This window comes from Pimephales promelas, chromosome 13, assembly GCF_988280905.1.
Source record: "Pimephales promelas chromosome 13, fPimPro1.hap1.1, whole genome shotgun sequence".
Classification (NCBI taxonomy): Eukaryota; Metazoa; Chordata; class Actinopteri; order Cypriniformes; family Leuciscidae; genus Pimephales; species Pimephales promelas.
Genome location: NC_142781.1, coordinates 20167456 through 20189096, shown reverse-complemented (window position 1 = coordinate 20189096; position 21641 = coordinate 20167456). Strand labels below are relative to the sequence as shown.

Here is a 21641-nt window from a genome sequence, read left to right as displayed (position 1 = left end):
ACATTCAGATAAAGGAAATTAGGGAGGTGGTGTGTATTACAGCCTGGATTCTGGAATAATAAGTATTGTGCAAATGATGCTTACATGTTACCTGCGCAGTTCAGTTGTTGTCACGCCATGTGCTTGAGGTTGGAGCCACTTGAATCAAACTCATTCAATCCACATGATGTCATCCCTCTCTCCTTTGGTGAAGTATTGTGTGTTGTGGCTTCTCTAGCCAGTGTTAAGTGTTCTGGAGGTTGAGAAACGGACTGAGGGTATTGTTTAGGGGCCATCGGATGAGATGCTGTCATCCTGTCCCTTTGTTTTTTGTTGTTCGATGGTGATAGAAATGAGAAACAGACTATGGAGGGTTTAGGGTGACCGGAGGGACCCAGGGGTTTCGATGAGGTCATCAGCAATGTTTATGCATTACAGAAACTGACATTTCTGGCTTACAGTTTGTGAATAAACTGTAAGTTAGAAGCTGATGCAATAAAATCATATGAGCTGTTAATAGCAATGTGATGCATTATGCAGACAGCGAGGCTTTTGTTTTCCATGCTCTCTCAGCGGCGTTCCTTCGAAATACTCATTTTAAATGCAGCATCATTCTCTATTTTTGTTGTTGTTGTTGGTGACAAAGTTTCTCTGAAATTTGTACAAGATCTCTCTCTCTTTCTTCCTCTCCCCCTCTCATTCTATCTCTGTAACCATGGTAACTGCCTGGAAATAGGCTAGGAATGGTAGAGGTGGTTGCAGTTTTTAGTAATGGCCAGAATTTGGGTCATAATATCTGTATATCAGTCTATAAATTGCACAGTGTTCCAGATAACTTATTTCATTAATCAGAATGATTCCCTGGCCAGCCCTGTTCAAACGTGGCTATGGGCGATTCTTCACATGCTTGCGAGCACAGCTCCTCCGAGACCCTTCAGAGGAGACAAAGAGATCTCACTGCTGCTGGTGCAACAGTCTGAGGTGTTTCATTCTTCTTCTTTCTTTTTCTTTTTTACCTCTAGCATCTAGAGGACAGAGAACATTAAAAATGATCTTAACGCATGATGTGATTCTGAATAGTTTGTCCCTAAAGGAAAATGTTAAATGGTTTGTGTATGCTGATAAGATGCTTTAGATCTTTTTAACAAGATACGTGTTTCCTCACTCAAATCAGCACGTGTAAGATGTGAGATGTCTGCCTTATTTTAACAGTGTCATTTTCACACACACTGCTGTTGAAACTGTGAGTCCCTGTCATTGGTTTGAGGGATCCTGTGTCTTACAAACCATCATGAGCAGTTTTTAATAGTTATATCTAAAATAGTTGTATCTCTGCAAAATATTGTCCTGTCCTAACAAACCATGCATCAATCGAAAGCTTATTTATTCAGCTTTCAAATGATGTAGCCTATATATCTCAATTTCAAAAGATTGACCCATGCGACTGGGTTCAGGTTCACATTTGTAATGTATGTGACCTCGTGCTTTACCTTCAGCTTGAGCACCACTGAGCTACGATTCAGGGTGCTGTTAACTTGTCTTCTATAAAAAACAATAAATTAATCTTGAGTAACTTACAATTTAGAAACAATATTGGCAATAATTATTTTTTCTTTGCCACAAAAGTTCAAAACAAGGTCAAAGTTAAATAACCGCCGCATGCCCCCCAAGCAGTAGTAGTGGCTTTTCAAATGAATCAATTGACTGAATAATCAAAATTACCTGCTCATAAAGGCACTGATTTGTTTCGTTAACTCAATCAAAATTCACATTTTGTGTCCAAATGAATCAGTGTTATTCAGTTCACACATATCAGTTCAATCACTTAATCATTTAGATAATCATTGGTTTCAGTCCAGAATTAATCTGTTTTTGAAATAATTGGTTGAGAGTATGACTCAAAGAGTCGGGTTTTGTTTATAAATGAATCTGTGTTTTTGAACAAATCGGTAGATTGAATGAAAATGGCTTATTTATAAAGACAATACATCCCGATTTTTCTACTCGTACTATGCCCTAAAAGTACTGTTTTTGAAGAGTGTGTTTTGATAGGAGGAGGCAAGCTTTGGAATATAGGCCTAATAGTTTGTCATAATTGCATCTTTAATGGACAGTTCTGCCACTTAGTCATCTAGTCACAGTTAAAATCCTCCACATTTAATTTAATTTAATTTCCTACCATATCGAAGAGAAATTAAGAAGTTGATCTGCCATTCTTGTATCTTCCATGAGACACTGAATTTAAACGTTGGCCCCCAATTATTGTTTTTTTTAAAATTACCTTTCTTGCAATGTGTAATGTAACATTAGCTGTGAATAAACAGTCTGCAAAGCTGAAAGTGCATCATAAGTTAGAGAAAAGAAAACTCAAAAGTTTTTCTCAAAAGAGAAAGGGAAAAAAAAAAGAGTCGACTCTGAACCGCTCAAAAGGGTTGTTTGGATTTCGAATCCATTTTTTTAACCGTTGTAACACGTCACGATTTAGGCTACCACATTTACATAATTCCCGCCATAATCTTGCTGTAGTTTGTTCGTGTGGGTATGTCGTCAAGACGCAGTAGGCTACTTTCCGCATTAAAAATAAATTTGGTTTATTTTCACTTCCAAAGGAGGAGACTATGAAGAATCAGTTGTTAAAAATCATCTTTACCACGATATGACAGCAGTCTAATAACCTGTGCTGCTGTTCCCTTCATTTTACTGACAACTGCTCAAGTTCAACGCAGCATTTGCAAAATGCTCTCTAGAAAGAAGATGAGTCAGTAAGTTACCAAATTTTTCCTCAGAATCATGACCTGTAAGTATTAGTATTACTTATTATTGATGTATATATTTTCTACCAGTGTTCAATCAATGTTATTACTGTCTTGCTAATCACCTGTGGGCCCATTTTACCTAAAATTGTCTTAAAGGAGTAGTTCACTTTTTTTTAAAAAAAAACTTTTGCTGATAATTTACTCACCCCCATGTTATCCAATATGTCCATGTCTTTTTTTCTTCAGTCGAAAAGAAATTTAGGTTTTTGATGAAAACATTCCAGGATTTTTCTCCATATAATGCACTTTACTGGTAACCAAACGTTTCAAGGTCCAAAAGACCGTTTCAGCAGATATTTATGTTGTAATAATCCCCACCACAAATGAAATGAGCAGACTGAAATCCTCAAACACAGACAAGCAGAGCAATGCAAACAGGGAAAAACCCCAGTGTTGCTGTTGCATTCTCAACATTTTAAAAACGGACTGCACAACTATGTTTTGTTTTGTTTTTGTGGTAAATGTAAGGGACTTAAAGATAATGTGACGGGGAGAGACAAAGTGCAACCAGCTATAATGTTGTGATCGTCTGTGTATGTGAGTGGGCGAAATGGTGTGGGTGGAAAGGTAATGGCTTTGAGCATGTGGAGTGATGAACATCTCCCCGCACAACACAGGAGCTTCAGACTCTCTACTTCAAAACTGATGAGTCATCTCGCACACCCCATTTGTTCGTTTTCAGTCAGTCATCATGGCCCAGTGAGCGCACTGTAGCTGCTCACCTACATAAATCTAATTAGAGAGTCTGGATGTACAGGATTTCATCCATTTAATCCAGCTAACAGGGACTGAATGCACACAGTCACTAGCAGACCACATGGGGAGACGCTGATAGTCTGAGAGACTGCATTACTGTATCCTGTTTGCGGATCTTTATCATCCTCGGGCATTATGAGCTAACAGGATGCTAATTCATGCACTTATATATTCTCAAGGGCCTCTAATTTTTTTTAAAGGAACATGTTTTCTGTGGAGAAGCGTTGATATTTTTAATTAATTTGAGAATGAGTGCACGATCCGTAATTTCTACAGCTCGTAGGGTGTCAGCGGTATCACAACAACACCTTTGAACAGCAAAACTCTCACATGGCTCTGTGGTGAGGTGTTATCAAGCTTTGTTTCCAGCACAGCGCAAATTCCTGTGGTTCTTTGTGCTAAATCAACAATTATATGTCTTGTATTTAGACTTATACTAAAGCACTCCAAGCACATACTAAAGTTTACAGATTCAAAGGATTTTTTTTTTTTGGCCATTGTTCCTGTCTCTACGCTTCATTATAGTGTGCAAAGTTCTATAATGTGCACAAATAGATTAGATCAATTATTACGCTGATCTTAGGCCCTGTCCACACTACTGCGTTTTCGTTTAAAAAATGAGCATTAAAATGAATACGATCTTAGTCCACACCAGCGTTTTAATCTGTGTATTAAAATTGATCCCCCGTCCACATTAAAACGACTGAAAACGCGGATCATGTGACTATTCACCAATACTGGCTTGCGTGTGCTAGTGTAAACGGTGGCTGACGAATCAGGGAAGGATACATTATGACTGATGACACCCAATCATAGAGCCGAGCGTGAGCCTGTGCGTCATCGTTTATAAAGTGATATTGATTAACTACATATTAAAATGATATAAATATATACATTTTCTAACCCCCCCATCTTGAATTTTGTGATCGTTCACATGCATTCATAAATACATTTTAGGGTCTTGATGTTTGTCAATTATATGAAATCTTTTATCCGGAAAGGACAAAACAAATGATAATGAATGAACCCTTAAAAAGGGTTCTATATAGAACCTTTTAGGGGTTCCAAATACATAGCACTGAACCTTTTAAGGTTCTAAATAGAACCTTTTCTTCAAAGAGTGCACACACACACACACACACACACACACACACACACACACACACACACACACACACACACACACACACACACTTGGCCTCAGCTGACAAATGAACAATAACAACCTGTCAAGCGTGGAAGTTCTGTCTTTCATCTGAATGTCTAAATATGTTCTGCAGAGTAACTACTTTTTGTCCAGAATTTTAAGAGACCCTCCCAAAAGCGAAGCTTAAAGGATTAGTTCACCCAAATATGAAAGTTCTGGCATCTTTCACTCTCTCTCATGTCATTCAAAACCTGTCTTTCTTTCTTCAGAAATTTTAAGATAATGTCAGATAAAGGTCATTGTTTTCTTTGCTGCTGCAATGAATGGACAGTGCTTGCGGTATAAATGCGTTGAAATGAAATATAAAATAAACTAATTTATTCGATATCATTTCTGCTTTCTGGGGAAGTATGTGCAAGAAAATTCAATTTGGCAATTAAAACAAGTTAAAGTACTAAAACTAAAATACAAATAAAGCTAGAAATATTTTGTTAAATGGTAAATGCACATAACTACAATTGAAAGGAAAATATAAAATGACAAAGTTACATACTAAGCTAAAAATTACTATAATAGTATATAAATTGGACTAAAATAACACTGCAGTATAAGTTAAACTCAAGGACCAGATCGAACAAAATCTTTCCAACTGTGAACTGGATTACCTGAAAAGATCCCATTAAAAAAAAAAGATTTTCTCACAAAATGAGGCATTAACAGGCCAATAAGAGGTCAAAATATTCAGTGAATAATGACTTGGATTTAATCCATTGTATAACTTAAGAAGTATAGTATATTGCCTTTTTTGGAGCTTCTAAAAAAATAATATTTTTTTTTTATTGTGTTCTCTCTCTCTCTCTTTCTCTCTCGCTCTGTCTCTCTCTCTTTAAGCCTGCACGTGAATTAAGTATGTTGTGAGAGTGTGGGTGAAAGTGTACGTCCTACTTGCACAGATGTGCAGTGTTCTCAGGGGGGAAGTGTTACCTGTCCCGTAGGTAACCTGAGCTGTTGTTAATATCTGTGTGGTGTCTGTGTTGTGAATGGCGGTTAGCCTTCTCCCCGAGGCTCTGCTGGGGAAGCAGCGATTGACGTAATCAAAGCGTTTGGCTTGAACTGCTTCGTTGGCTGGCCTCTGAGTTTACGTCTTTGTGCCTCTGTCGAGGCTTGCCTCGCACCTAAGCAAGCCAATATAGGGATGTCATTTGGCACCGTGTTGCACTGCAGCGACCGCAAAGTCAATTAATCTTCTCCGAAATGAGTCATCAAGTGTGGCCGACTGTTGTGCATTCGACTGGTTCAAGGGGCCTGTTTTGATTTTACACCAGTCCTTACTGTTATGACTCATACCTTTCGGCAGCTTGCGGGATTTGACATGTCGTCTGATATTGCGCTGTACCTCTGCGAACTTCAACCAGAACAATAAAACCACTTATTTAGCCATTTTCATGCAACTGCTTAGCAGTCCTTCCTGTACTCTGATGACCTTTTCCGAAACATTATATAAAATATACCAGGGGTGTCCAATCCTGTTCCTAAAGGGCCACTGTCCCACAGAGCTAATTTAGTATTAGAAACTTCCCAGTAGGTTTTGTTGTATGGATGGTACAATTCCATAAAAAATAAGATAAATGTGAAAAGTTTCCATATGATTGCATATTGCTTTTGAACTAAGCTCAACGAATCCTGAAAAAAATGATCATGGTTTCCACAAACATTCTAGGCAGCACAATGTTTTCATTATTGTTTGAAACTGGAGTAATGATGCTGAAAATCCATCACAAGCAAAAATTACGTTTTAAAATATATTCAAAGAAAACCGTTATTTTAAATTGCATACGTATGTGAATGAACATGTGCTTTCTATACATTTGCATACACACGTGTCCGTCCTTGTCCACTGTCTTGCTTGACGAGGTTTAGAGAAATTCATTCCGCGAGCGCTCCATTAATGACACGGTGTTGAAGTGGTAATTGCAGAGGGAAGATTCTGTGTTTTTTGTTTGTTTTAGCACCCGTGAGGGCACTTTCTCTCACTTGTAGGTTAGTGAAATAAACGGCCAAGTTCAAACTGCAAAGTCTACGTTAGAGTATATCTCGCCTGTTCTCCATATACCTGTCTGTTTGTCCACTAGAGCGAAGGTGGGAATCAAAAGTCCCATGACTTTGATGGTCCGCCTTAAATCAGTCACTCAGTCAATCCGACGGCACCGTGGGGCCCCTGGGAGAGGACCACAGGGAAAGGTCACAAAGTGCAGGAATGCTTCTTGAACTCCTTGGCACTTTCGTATGTGTACATTTAATGCTTGTAAAATGCTTCTTGTGCAACAGTCAACACCATAAATGATTGAGGTGTTCTGATCCTTCAATGAAATAGACTAGTATATCTATGTAAGGTGCAGTCTGGAAGATTACGTTTCAATTATTTTGCTCGGGAATCATACAATAACTTAAATATTATTAAGTTAAGAGAGCACTAGATGATGTTCTTAAGGTGGAAGAAAAGGTTACCTTAATAAGTACACTTCATAGACGAGCTATGTTCAGTTTGTTTGTTTGTTTGTTTGTTTATTTAATAACTTTCTATTTCTTTTCAAAATCAAGCAACTGCTCAATTTAGTGTATGCTAAATGATAGGGAGTCCTGAATTATAAAATAAGAAAAACAAATTAACAGTCTGTGGCGGCTAGATAATTCATAATTACATGCATGCTCTCTTGGGGAAGGATTCTACATTAGAAATGAGAATATTTTCAGTTGAAGCGATCTTACAAAAAAGTAAGTAGGATGGTTTGGCACAGCGCATGCTGGAATTATGTGCCGCTTATTATACAAAGTCACTGATGCACAAAGTCATCTCAGCTCTCTAGTACTTGGATGTTTAAAACAATCAATATAGCTTATTGTTATTATTATTATTAATATTGCATTAATAACAACTATTATATTTTTATATAATAGTTAATAGTATAATATTTTGTATATATTTTGTATGTTGATTTAAAACACTTTTAGTCAACTAATGAAGGTAGATGTTAACTGAAAGGTTGAACCGCACTGGACAGGAGCATTTTTTTATGGATATCAGGATTTATTTATTCATTTATTTAGGACATTAACAGTGGAAATATTAAAATTGCTTTTTTTTTTTTTTTTTTTTTTTTTTACCAACATTTGGCCTATGTGCCTATATTTTAATTGACTTTCAAAAATAAACACCAAAAAATATTCACTTGTAAAACAAATCTAACAAAAGTAAAACAAACAAAAATGTATTTAATATGTATATGTTTGGCTTAGGAAAATTGACTTCACACTTTATTCAAAATGATTATAAAATTTGATTTTGTAAACATATTGCATAGTTGTGCTTAGAGTCAATTGTTTTATTTGTCATAACATAATGAAACATGCCAAATTGTACTGACATAATTTTTGGGCTGCCATACAAAGAAATTATAAATGCATGCAAAAAGAGAGAATGAAATGTTAATAACTAATCATGTTGTAGTTAATGGATACTTTTTCCTGTGAGCTTTATAGTATTATTAATATTATTATTATTTAAAATAAAACATGTAGCTGTAGTTAAATTTACCCCCTTTTAAGATAATAATAAATATTTTTCAAATAATTTTGTCAGATAAATAGGCCTACCTTTCAAGTTTAGTTTTAGTCCACCCTCAAATTTAAAAATATAAAGTAGTTTCCTTATATTTTGGTGATTTTATCAAACTTGTAGGGGGCATAAAAATAAATCTTATATATGCAACCATTTCTTAATAAACTTATTTGATAGGGATATTACAAAAAGTGAAAACACAATAACGGCATGGCAGAACATGTAGCCGCATTTCAAACCGCATGTCAGTTTCAATCTGTATGTAGCTCTATGTGAAAGTCTCTGAAGACGTGTGTCCCAGTCCTCGTCTAGGATCAGCCTGTATTCGTGAAATTAGCGTCGGAACACACATCGCTTTTGTGAACCGCGGCAGCGCACATATTTGGACTAAAAGTGCCTTGCCACTGGAGGCAGCAACGCAATGCGCAGCGCACCGCTGTTGTGAATGAGGGGTCGGATGACGTCAGTGCGCGAATGTCAACAATGTAGCGATTGAGAGTAGGCGTTTCATTCGAGTGTAACAAACAGAGGAGACGGAGCCGCACGCTGCAGAGATCACCAAACACACACACATTTACACACACGCGTTTTTATAAACACTTTTACAACCATAAACGTGTTTTTTTTCCCCCTTAAAGAAAAATAATTATTGTAAGAGTGCGCCGCAAAAACGTGATCTCCCTGCAGCCCGGGGACTTTAGGAGTCTGCAAGGAAGTCATCATGTGAGAAAAAAAAATTGCTAAACGGACAAAAGGGCTGCATCATAAGGGGAACAAAACTAGGCTGAAGGTGAGTTGCATGATTATTATTATCATTTTATCCATGCCTCCTGTGCGTTACATGTGGTTCATCTGTCGTAAATGGAAACGGAGAGGCAAACTTGTGTTTTTGAGTGGGCTATTTCACAGTACTTGGAGGCTTTGTTTCGCTATAGGCAAATATCACTGAAAGGGGAAAAGCTAGACCGCATGCCTGCCAGGGTTTACTTCAGTTGAAAACACACTCCCGTTTTAACGTAATGTTACCACATCCTGTTGTGCAGAAGTGACAATAGTTTGAGTGTGTTTGCTAGTAGTGGGATGCACTGCGATCCCGGGGGGAGGAGGAGGGGTCAGGCATGGCTTGTTTTCGCTCAAAGAAAAGAAGTTGTCACTCGGCCTTGACCGATCATAACAACGACGGAGACCCCCGGTGTAGATTCCCGCCTCCTTTCCTTCCCATGAATGGAGGAGTTGAGAATTAAAGTTGTTTATTGTTTTTTTTTTTTTCATTAATAAATATCGTAACGTTTAATATTCTTAACATGATTTGCTTTTAAAATCATGATTATCTATTATTATTAGAGTCACACACGAGGTTTTAATCTAGAGAGCAGGCTGCATATATCAGCTCCTCTCTGTTTCAAAGAGCAATCGGATAAAAATACACGGCTGGTTGGGAAATGTGCTTACTGCAGTGGGTTGTAAAAATTGGAAGCAAGCTGTCTTTGTTCTGCGCAGCACATCTCTGATATAAACCACAGCCATTGCATTACACACTCTGATTAATCCCCATAAAACCAGCAGCATATTTGCTGTGTAAGGGACGGCGAGCCTTATTTGGTTCAGCAGCCAATGCAAACGTCTCGACTACCATTTAAAGGAACGAGGGAGCGTTTTCAGCGCGCGCACGCTGGAATGCTGGATCTCCGGTCTTCCCTCAATGATGATGAACAAAACTCAATGAACTGCACTCTGTGATGCAGGTGTTTCGCATTATCTCGTTAAGTTCCGCCTTGAATAATGACTAATTTAACGGACACCGGCAGAGGTGGATGTAGGCAGGAGGCTAATAAGCACGAGCGCGCATTCGTGAATGCGACGTGATAATTACTATCCTCTGCTATTGTAGAAAAATAGATGTATATGAATTGTGTGTGTGTGTGTGTGTGTGTGTGTGTGGGTGTGTGTGTGTGTGTAATGACTTGGCGGTTTTATTCGCATGGTTTAAATCACTAATTCCCACACATGGAAACAAAATGCCACTCAATAATAATAATAGCCTAATAGGCAGGAAGCGGAATGGTGATGTTGTGGTGGGATTCCTGGAAAATAATAATTAAGGCTATATGTGAATATAAATATATAGACCTTTATATTTTTCTTTTGGACATGATTCAGTTCATTTAATGAAATAATTCCGGTTATTCAGTAGTGAGCTGAAAAGCGTCTGAATGAATCAATGTAATGAAGGCATTTGAAATGAGGTGATGCAGCAGTTTGAGCTGCGCGTGCATTCCTTTGTCTGCGGCGCTACTGAATCGTCCAGGATATTTTCCCTTTGCCCACAGGCTGAATTGTTCAACCACCAACGTATCGTGAAGTATTTTTACATTGTTTTGAATGTTACATTAATTTCACATTGTCCAAATAGCCTATTCATGGCAGTGCTTCTTTTGAACACTTGTCCCTTTTGTAAAACTGTTTACACTTGCGCCCTCCCCCTTCTTTAAGCCTTTGAGGTCGACTGAAGCAAACCAACAAAACCCACTGTAATGTCTTATTTAAAAAGAAGAATATGATTTTTGGTTTGTAAATCGATTTGAATGTATAGAAACATGTGCATTATCTCGTGTTGTAGATATGACGCCATTGTCTCCCTGATGGAGATCACCACATTTGCCATAAGATGCCTTAAAAAGAGAGGCTAGTTTGTTTGATTTTCAAATATTAAGCATTCTGTCTTCATTTACTCATTATTCCAACCCTGTACAAATTTCTTCCTTCCTTGGAACACAAAAGGAGATGTTGGTCATGGGCAGAATGACAGCCTCATGGCCGTTACCTAACATTGCATCTTTTTGCATCATACACTAGTGAATGGTGACTAAAGCTGTCATTCTGCCGAACTCCTTTTGCGTTCCATGGAAAGTAGTCCTGTGTTGTTGTTTTTTTGTTTTGTTTTTTAGTACAAGTAAATGATGCAACTCGAACATAATCTTAATCAATTTTACATGTTTGTGTGTTGTGCTAGGGTTTATTGTGTATAATAATAATGATCAGTTTATTAGATTTGTCCCTTAAACAAACGTAATTGTGCCTAAAAGTAGGGGTTTTCATTTTTTTTTTAGATTCCACAGATCCACTAAATATGATCATCCTTATGCCATTTTAAAAGGCAGCTATTGTATATATTTTCATGAATGAAAGACCCCATTTATACTGTGAAAAAAGTGGAAAATAATATGTGGGAAATATTTATGTTCTTTTACACTTTTTTTTGTCTACTAAAATATTGTACTTTTTTATTTATTTATTAAATCAATTAATTATTATTATTTTAATATCTTTTTTATTTTTACATATCTCTGTGTATTATTATTTTTGTATTTTTTTCTCCCCTATACTTTTCCATGGACCCCAAGTACTCCCTTTCAGCCCCCTCGGAGTCTGCGAAAGTTTGAAAACCCCTGTTTTAAAGTACCATTCATAAAACTCCTCCTATACCAAGCTATCTTGTTCAGTTTGATGAGATTTAAATGTTCTTATAGGGAAAGAATGACCACTGTCAGCACTCTTAATAAAATCATATTCTCAGGGAGGAGTGCAGCACAGTGCGGTTAATGGCTTCATTAAGATCCCCCTCCATTTCTGATATAAATCTGCCCTCAGTTTGTTTTCTCTGCAAGTCATTCTCATGATTTGTTAATTTTGCTTTGCTCACAACTCATTAGATATTTAGAATTAGAACGAATCATTCATCCAATGCAAAGTCCCTAAACTAATGATTTGTATTATTTGTAATCCATTCTTGTGATTTTATTATTTCTTTAAAGAATATGACTGAATATACTCCATTCAAGATCTTTTTTTTTTTTTTTTTTTTTTTTGTTCAGGCGTTCTCATGCTGATGATTCATAAACTGACAGGAGCCCATCCCATTTTGGTTGAGTTTATGGATGGCATTGAATAACAGGAGTAGGAATCAACCTCATTAATGCCTAATGATTGTTATTGGATTAAATGTATTTGTACACTCATGCATCATAGTACTTGAAGAGCAGTGTTCTGGTACAGTTGAGTTTTTACAAGTTTTAGCATTTTTTCTCTCCCGCCTGTTTGAATAAGCCCACCAGTAAAGCTCTTCGCAGAGAATAAGAGCCTTGGGTATGAAAACATGTTCCCATAGCCGTCCCACGTCAGCGCTAAGGTATGTTTGACCGAGTTCCAGCCTCTGAGAAGGAGAAAAAGAAAAAAAGAGAGCAAGCTGAGCCATTTAAGACAGGACTTTTTTTTCTGTTCTCACATGGACTTTTGGGTGGAAGTGAGAGATTGGCATCATCAGTCACTGTGCAGTGAGTGTGTCTATAATGGCACACAATCCCGCAGACGGGAGAAGGAATCTCTCAGTGTTCACCCTCATCAGTGTTTGTGCCAAGGCAAATCTCACTGACTGTTACCACAGGCCAAATTCTGACTGGACCATTTTGCTGTGGGATTTTTGGGAGTGCTTTGCCTCTGTGTTGTTACCTCATTCAGATTGTAAATCATTTTGTCTGTGCACTTTGGCATCCACTTGCCCATCTTGTCATCCAATGCTCTTACACGCAAATGAACTGATAAATGAAAAGATTGACAGGCTGCTCCACATCTGGCCTGAATTGAGCTCCAGTTAAAAACAACATGCGCGAACGAGCAGGAAGTTTATGGGTGGAATAGTGGAAGCGTTCGACTCAATGGAAGCCTATAAAAACCACACCAGGAATTCCGTAACAGTCAACAGTCTCTCCGGCCCACAGCAGTGTGCCGAAAGAGAATTCCACTCGGAGCGCTGAATTAACACAATTACCGCCACGTTGTGATCATTGCTTTTTAAACCCCTTCTTCGCGGGAGTTCTGTTTTTATGCTGAATCGAGGGATTTATGTGTGTAGTTATTAATGAATGACTTGTGTCTAGGATTTTCTGTAGCACAGCTGCTGCTTTGATGCTGTCAGCCCGTCTCGCACATAGTAAACCTCTCCCGTTCTGCTCTCTATCTCATTGATTATCAATTAGATGGAGATTGTCTATGTACAACACCTTTCAAAACTTTAAGCTTTTAGTACGATTTTTTTGGTCACACTTTAGTTTAGGGGCCAATTCTTACTATTAACTAACTATTATATTATATTACTGCTTATTAATAATAGTAAGTAAGGTTAAGTTTAGGTATTAGATAGGATTAAGGGAAGTAGAATATGCCATTTATGTGCTTTATAAGTAGCCTACTAATAAACATGCTACAATATACATGCTAATAAGCAACTAGTTCATATCCAAAACATATCCATCACTGTTTTTTCTTCTAATTCAAAACAACACATTTATACTTTACCTTAGTAAGTATGCATTAAACCGATCAAAAGTGAAAGGAAAGATATTTACAAAAGATTTATTTTTCAAATATACGCTGTTCTTTCTATTCATCAAAAGATCCTGAAATCACAGTTTAATCAAACTATTAAGGAGCAAAACTGTTTTTAACATTGATGATAATAAGAAATGTTTCTTGAGCACCAAATCAGCATATAATAATGATTTCTGAAGGATCATGTGACACTGAAGACCGGAGTAATGATGCTGAAAATTCAGCTTTGTCATCATAGGAATAAATTACAAAATATTTAAAAATAAAAAAATAGTAATATTTCACAATATTACTGTAAGAGACTTATACATAAGAGACTTTCAAAATTATTAAAACAAATCTTACTGATCCCAAACTTATATAAATGGTAGTGTAACTTGTTCTAAGACTTAATATCATTTGTCATAATTTCTCAGTTTAGCTTAAATTTAGATCTAAGTCATTACGAATGGTTTCATGATTTATAATAGTGGCCGTATTGGAGCGTAGAAGCGGTTTTACTGCCATTCTAACTTTGTCAAAAGAAAAATGAAAACTAGCCCTAACTGTCTGAGTAACAGTGAGGGGCAAAATACAGTTGCATTTATTTATATTTTTTTTAGATCTAGCTGAGTTTTCTCAGCCACTCTTCTCTTGTAACTCTTATTTAGGAGCACATCATCTGCAGTTATTTGTTTCTTTGCTGTTTCTTTGACCGCAAAGTTCTTCAGCATTGTGAAACTGCAGTTTCAATTTATGACAAGTTTGGTTTCACCGTTTGAGCATGTTGCCCTGCAAGTTTTAGATTCTTTATGTAAAGTGCATGTTTAATAATATTTCAAATCAAAAACATTTACTCCACCCTGGCCCGAATTTTTGAGCTAAAAGAAGGTTTAAATGCGTCTTCCATATAATTTGCATCTTTAAAAATGAATTGGCACAATTATTTTAGGTAAAGAAAAGTGTAAAACGCTGTGCAGTAATCATGCATTCACATGTCCCATTGAGTCATATCTTCCTTCAGCAGATTATTTGCTTTAAACTTAATGTCTGTCATCATCATCTACCCATCCTTATGTCTCTTAAAAAACAGTATATTTTTTTTTCCATGGGCATGGTGATCACTGACTTGGTTTTAAAAAATAATAATATGCATCAATAAAATACACAATTCCTTAAAAATATTAAGTACCCAACAAGCATATTATAGTGATGATTTCTGAAGGACCATGTGAGTCGTGAAACTGAAGACTGAGTTAATGGCAGCTGAACATTTTGCGGTACCGTTATATTTTAATTCTATTTTATAATTCATAGATTATATTTTAAAATAAGTTATATCAGGTTGTAATTATATGTCACAATATTACTGTTTTACTATGTTTTTGGTGAGCATAAGTGACTTATTTCCATATGAATATGTATATTAGGTTGTGATTTGAACTTTGAACCATTTTGTACTTAAACTTGCACCCTATCTCGCAATTATTTAAAGAAGTACTGCTTTTGTATTGCACAAAACAACCTATAAGTATAAAGCTAAGTGCATCTCTTGGAGATTTTTGTGGATGATTTGTCCTGTGTGTTCTGTGGTTAAATTTAGATCTGTCATCCTGTCAGAATATCCATGCCTGCAGCTGCTGAGTCACATGTGCACTGCAACTGGAGAACTACAGACCACTATATCACACTGTTTTCCATCTTTCAGACTTGTGCACTTGTTTGGTTACTTTGCAGACTCATTCATGTTTAGCCGTTCTTTACTCTGCAGTCTGCAACTCATTCATTCTCACATTTCCCATGTGCCAGACATCTCTCTCCTCTCCTTATCTCCTCGGCATTCCTCTTAGAGTGGGAGTTTAACCAATAGAAACTATAGATCCAAGTAAGGCTGACTCGTTTTTTTTTTGTGACTGCTCCCAATGTACAGTACAGCTTACGCTGTGCTGACTTACTAACAATAGATGGAGCGGTCCAACAGGTGGCTCACTATCATTAGAGCAGTTAGGTCCAACTGGTAGCCTTCAAAGATTCCCAGATCATTGGAAGCATGTATGATCAGTAATAAATACTGCAACAATGAGATAGCATATAGGAACAAGTCGACATCTATTACATCATGTGACTTAAGAGGTGAAGAGGGAACGTTACCCGCCAGTTTTTGCACACCCGAGTACTAAAATAAATGTGTGAAAAGGATTTGAGGGTGTTTTTTTGTTTGTTTTTTTAAGCTTGATTTCTCATATGTGCTTTTTGCACATTTGTTTGTGGAAATAAGTGGTGCGACTGTTAACACATACGTGTTAATAATTAAACAATGCATTTCACACAATCATTTGTTATGACTGACAAATTATGTTAACTTAAATGTTATGTATCATTTTAGCACAAATATGTATAATATTAAGAATATTAAGATAGAATATTATAAATGTAAATATTAAATGTATGTTTTCATTTACATATTTAAATGCAGACTTTATATTTAAATATGAATGTATACCAAGGCTGAATTTATTTTATTATTATAAAAAACAGTAATATTGGGGAAAATTTTTACAATTGAATACAACTGTTTTCTATTTGATATATATTATTAAGGATTTTCAAATAATACAAACATCAAAAACAAAAAATAGACAAACAATCAACAAACAAACCCCGGGCTCTGCAAGTTGAATAAATTGTACAATGTACAAACATGTCAGTATTGCAAAGAAAAAAAAAGAAAAAGAAAAAAGAAAATATTTTTCAAAATAAAGTTTGAAATATATTTTAATTTGCTCAAGAAACATTTCTTATTATTATCAATGTTAAAACAGTTATATAGATATTGTTTTTGATAAATTGAAAGTTCAAAAGAACAGAATTTTATATATAATGTACGTTTTTAATCTCTCTTTTGATTAAAGGCACAATACGTAAGATTTTTTCGTCCACAAGAGGACGCAGTTTTCAACAATAACAAAGGCTTAGGTTGATGACGCAGCGATGAGCTGAATGATAGGAATTGCTGTCAAGCCGATGGATCTAATAATGTTTATGGATGAGTGCAAACATTCATGTTTTTTAACATTACAGTGGTATGAAGCAGGTCGCGATTGCTAAAGAGACAGATATCATACGCAATACCCGTGGATATAAAAGAATAACGACATTTAATTCTACCAAACTACCCACAAACTCACACAGATCAGTTTATAAGACAAATTAAAGTTGTGAGGTAACACAGCGCTGCTTCACTTGGTCTAACGTTACAATATCACACTAAACGGCATTTAAATGTGTGTTGAAAGTTTAATCTTACATTACATGTTAGTTCCTTTGCTATACGAAACTAGCAGTAAGCTAGATCAACATTAGAATAACATACTAACATATTCTAACATTTCATCATGTTGAGCTAAATATATATAATATTGATTTGTTTTATGTACATTTGCTCACCTGTCTAATAAAGCTGTCAAGTCGTGGACGTGGATCTCTCGGCATCTCAAAAACCCTAGCTAATATTGATCATCATTTTAGTTCTCCTTGTTTTTCCCAAAGTTTGCTTGCCATGGTCTATGTTGGAAAGAAACAAGAACTGCATGCCGCTAAACGTTACGCATTACGCAATTGTTCGCGTCTGTCGCCATGGTTACGTCATGGATATTGCGTCATTAAGAGGCGACTTTTTTCCGGGACAGCCACTTATTTAAAATAGGAATTTCTCTGAAATAAAAAATCTTTAGAGACTTTTGGGATATTTTAAGTATACAACTGCAAGAAATACATCAAACTGTGCAGGTGATTTTGGGATATTTTATTACAAAAATCTTACATATTGTACCTTTAATTCAATGCATTCTTGAAAAATAGTATTATTTAGTTTAGTTTAATTTAATTAATAATAAATATTTTTTTTTAATCTTACTGAATCCACATTTTTCAACGATAGTGTATTTGTATTATATATTTAAAGGTATGTTTTTGCGTAATATTTAAAATTGCCGATTATTCCAAATGAACATTTGGCACCCAAGTTAACTCCTCTGTCCAGTATAGTGAGGGATGAGTGTACAGTAGGCAGCATATATGTAGTGTCACTGGATCTCTGTCTGCAACTATCCCTCTCTTTCTCACTCTCTTAACTGTTCCAGCATTATTTATGCGCTCTTGTGCTGCTGTCTGCAGAATTCTCCAGGACACCTTATCAATGCTTGGCTGCTCTGAAGCCTTAAGCTCAGAGCACTTCAGCGCTACTCTCTCCAGAAATGACAAACCGGCAATCAGTGACCCGAGTGAACAGCCAGTCCAAGTGCTGCTGTGAATATGGGCCAGGCATAGCCTCAGGCAATTACATATATATATATATATATATATATATATATATATATATATATATATAAATAAACATTCATACATACATGGACACACATTGTTGCTTACACACACACCCACACAAATTAAAATGGTTTCACACCACAATAGGGCTAAGGAAACCTGTGGGGGAGGGCAGGGGTGTCACTGGACTGTGTCGGGACAGATGAGTCATACGCACTGTGCTAATGTCAATATTGATGCTCCGTCTAAATATAACCTACACACTATACCACAAAACTTACTAAAGCACATGCATGTACACACACACTCTAGTGTCGCCCAGCCTGGAAAATGTGTTTTGTTGTTACTTTTCTTTTTTCCTCTCTCCCCCATCTGTCATGATGACGGTATCAAATGCTTTCCTGCATATTTTAGCATATTTGAAAAATAGAGTTTTCCAGGGGTAATGTGAAATGCTGCTACAACAGGTTACACACCCGAACCATATACGTTTATGTGAATGATTTAAAGTCCAGATCTGGGTATCGGTGCCAGCAGAAGTCAGATTTACAGAAGTGCTGATGTTTTTTTCTCCGCTTCTCTGCGTCATTGGATGCCCTGTCGAGGCTTATCCCAGGTGAACATACCACAGCTATGCTGTCAAAACCTCTTCGTCAGAGAAATGCTTAGATTGAAATAACAAAATAGACGGTTCCTTCACCTTGGCAACTTGATTTTGGAATTCCTTAGATTTTCAGCCAACCCTAACTTGCAGAAAAATGTGGATGTTTTTGACCTCTTTCTCCCTCTCGTTCCCTCTTACTTTTTCTCCATTACTGCGTATTGGATTGCTGCATGGGACAGCAGTAATTTCAAACAATGTCGGCTAAGAGCCCGAGTGAACTGTGTCTCAGGCATGCTAGATACTGAACTTCCTGCCAAGGTCATATTCTTTCCCCCTCTCCGCCATTTTTTTTTTTTTTTTCTGGATGGGAAAAAGTGACTTGAGTCCACAAGAGTGGAAGGTATTTAAAACAATCAGCGGATTCCTGGTAAGTGAGTGAGATCATTGTTTTAGAGAGAGAGAGACGGCAAGTAAAAGGAGAATCAGAGCTGGCGTGTGTGAGCGAGGGAGGGCATTAGGGGTGACCCCTGTGTGGCGAGTTGTTTTCCCTTTGCCAGAGCGACTCAGCAGGCGGACTGCACTCAGAGGGAACGTCGGATCTGGCAAAGGTCAGAATTCCTCCCAGACGGATTTATTTGTATTGCTTTGCACTTCAGAACGAAGAACAAAACATTCCCATTGTGTGTGTGGAGGTTGTTTTACACAGCGGTCTATTGGAAACATCTGCAAATGATGAACGTTTGTATGAATAATCGAGAATAAATAATAATCTTTCAGCAGTGTCAGTACAAACAAGTCAGTGGTGTTTAACACTCTTGAGGAGTGATGGATAGACCAACCTCAAGTTGTAAAGCTTTACGCAACTTAGAGGTTTTAACACGCTTTCAAATTTCATGTTTGTGCGTGTAAAAAAATAAAGAAATATTCAAATTGTACGTTTGTTGGATTTATGACTTTACACTATGCTTCGAAGGTTTGAAAAAAGGGCGATCTGGAGGGTGACCACAGTTTCTCATAGTGTTTAGGAAATAGTTTTTTTCTTATTTCATTTATTATTATTTGTGTTGATGTTTTTTGAAAATTAAAATAATATTTAGAATAATAACTTGGTATAAATGTTTATTAGTCTTATTATTTTTTTTGCGTAATATAACTATTACCTGTGTTTTTACAATCTTTCTTTATAATTAAAAATAAATGAATAATGCATTTTATTAATCATGAAATATCATTAATATTAAAGGATTTTAAATGTTTAATTATTATTAAGTGTTTTAGCATTTAATAAAAAATCATTTATATCTATCTTTGTTAACACTTTACAATAAGGTCTTATTTATTAACATTACTAATGCATTAACTACTATGAACTAACAATGAGCAATACATTTGCTACTGTATTTACTGTTTATTAATGTCTGTTCATTGTTTGCTCATGTTAGTTCACTGTGCATCAACTAATGTTAACAAATACTTTGAATTTGAATAATGTATTAGTAACTGTTAAAATTAACATAAATGCTGTAAAAGTATTGTTCATTCTTAGTTTAACTAGCTGTTAACTAATGAAACCTTTTTCAACAACTTGCGGACCACGCTTACTGTAATTCGTTTTATAATGTCACTATTTTTTGTCACCATTATGATTTCAATATGCATCGTTGACTGACTGTTAACTTAACCTTCAAAACAACCGTTTTTGTCTGAGAGGCGTTTTACGTTCTCTGTAGTAAATTGATGATTTGTGGGGCACTGAGGTGTGAATGAATAAAAACAAGTATGATATGTGGTTTTACTCTTTGTGCAGCTGGAGGTGTGTAAATGTGTGTGCATCCTGTGAGACTCGCACAGGTGGTGAGGGGGAGGGGTAAGAGGTGGGAGTGGAGCAGGGGTGGCGTGACCACTTCCTGTCTCAAATGTACAGTAAATCGGTCGTGTCTTTACCAAATCAACACCGTGCACAACACCGGTGGTGGCTTTACGCTGCCTGACAGGAACCTCTCATTGGTTGAGCTCTTGCAGTGTGGCTTGCAGAACGAGACAGCTTTTCTTTGTTCTTTATTTGTGTTGAGATGTTTTCGCGGTGTCTTAAGGGAGAACGATAACAACAGCACATCATTTACGACAGAAAAAAAATGTTTCGCCAATGGTTAGAAACCGTACACGAGTGCACATACACAAACAAACACAACTTTTTGCCGATTAATGTTGCAGTGGTAAACAACAGCGTTAGGAAAAGCCTGAGGTGAAAGGAAATGATGTTTCACCCCGCTATGCAGAATGGAAAAGATTAGACGTGGTATTTGAGTTCGCCCCGTCATATTATTGAGTGTGATGTATGGAATGCTGCTTTGACTTGCCTGAGGTGGGAAGCTTGACGTGAGTTTGCGCAGGACAGTTATAGTTTCTTAACCCGAGATTGCAATGGTCACGGCCACAGACCTCAAAAGCTTTGAATGTTCTATACACACATGTAAAACTGCTGTTAAGAATGCATTGATCCATCAATGGAGCTCTCTCTGCACGCACACCGGTCAGAGGCGAGCTCTATTTATCAGGTAGCTTCAGGTACGGACAGAGGACTGCAATAGATGTGACCTTAACTTAGTCTACAGGTTGATGTGGCACGGGTCAATGAGTCCGAGACCTGGCCATTCCTATGATGAGTGTCTTGAAAGAAAACATGCAACAGCCTCTTATAGTCAAAGACTCACTGGTTAATTATGTATGTGTATTAATTGGTTGAATTTGTTTCAAATGGCTCGTTCACTGTAAAAAAAAAAAATTAGTGATTTGTAATCACAACATTTTTTTCTTTTGTCAAATAAACTTAAATAATTTATGTAGTTCAGATAACATAGTATTTTGAGTTTCTGATGATTAAATCAATCTCCTTCTTTGTATTAACTCAATTGCTACATTTCAATGAACATAAATTTTTAATGCAACCAGGTTACTTAATTTTTTAAGTTAAACCAACAATATTTTGTTTGATCATTTTAAAGAGCAAACAAAGAAGCAACATTA

General features: G+C 36.5%; 1 protein-coding gene across 3 annotated transcripts in view; it reads left to right on the top strand.

The window, feature by feature from the left end:
* The first annotated feature begins 8778 nt into the window (after positions 1 to 8778).
* Positions 8779 to 21641, top strand: part of bach2b (BACH transcriptional regulator 2b) — a 98633-nt gene continuing 85770 nt past the window's right edge. Inside the window, exon 1 of one of the 3 annotated variants that reach the window (XM_039692184.2) lies at positions 8779 to 9107. The gene's annotated coding sequence lies outside the window, so the exon portion shown is untranslated. Of the gene's footprint in view, positions 9108 to 19109; positions 19223 to 21641 lie in introns of those variants that run through there. The other 2 variants (XM_039692186.2, XM_089118588.1) reach the window with 2 other exon arrangements.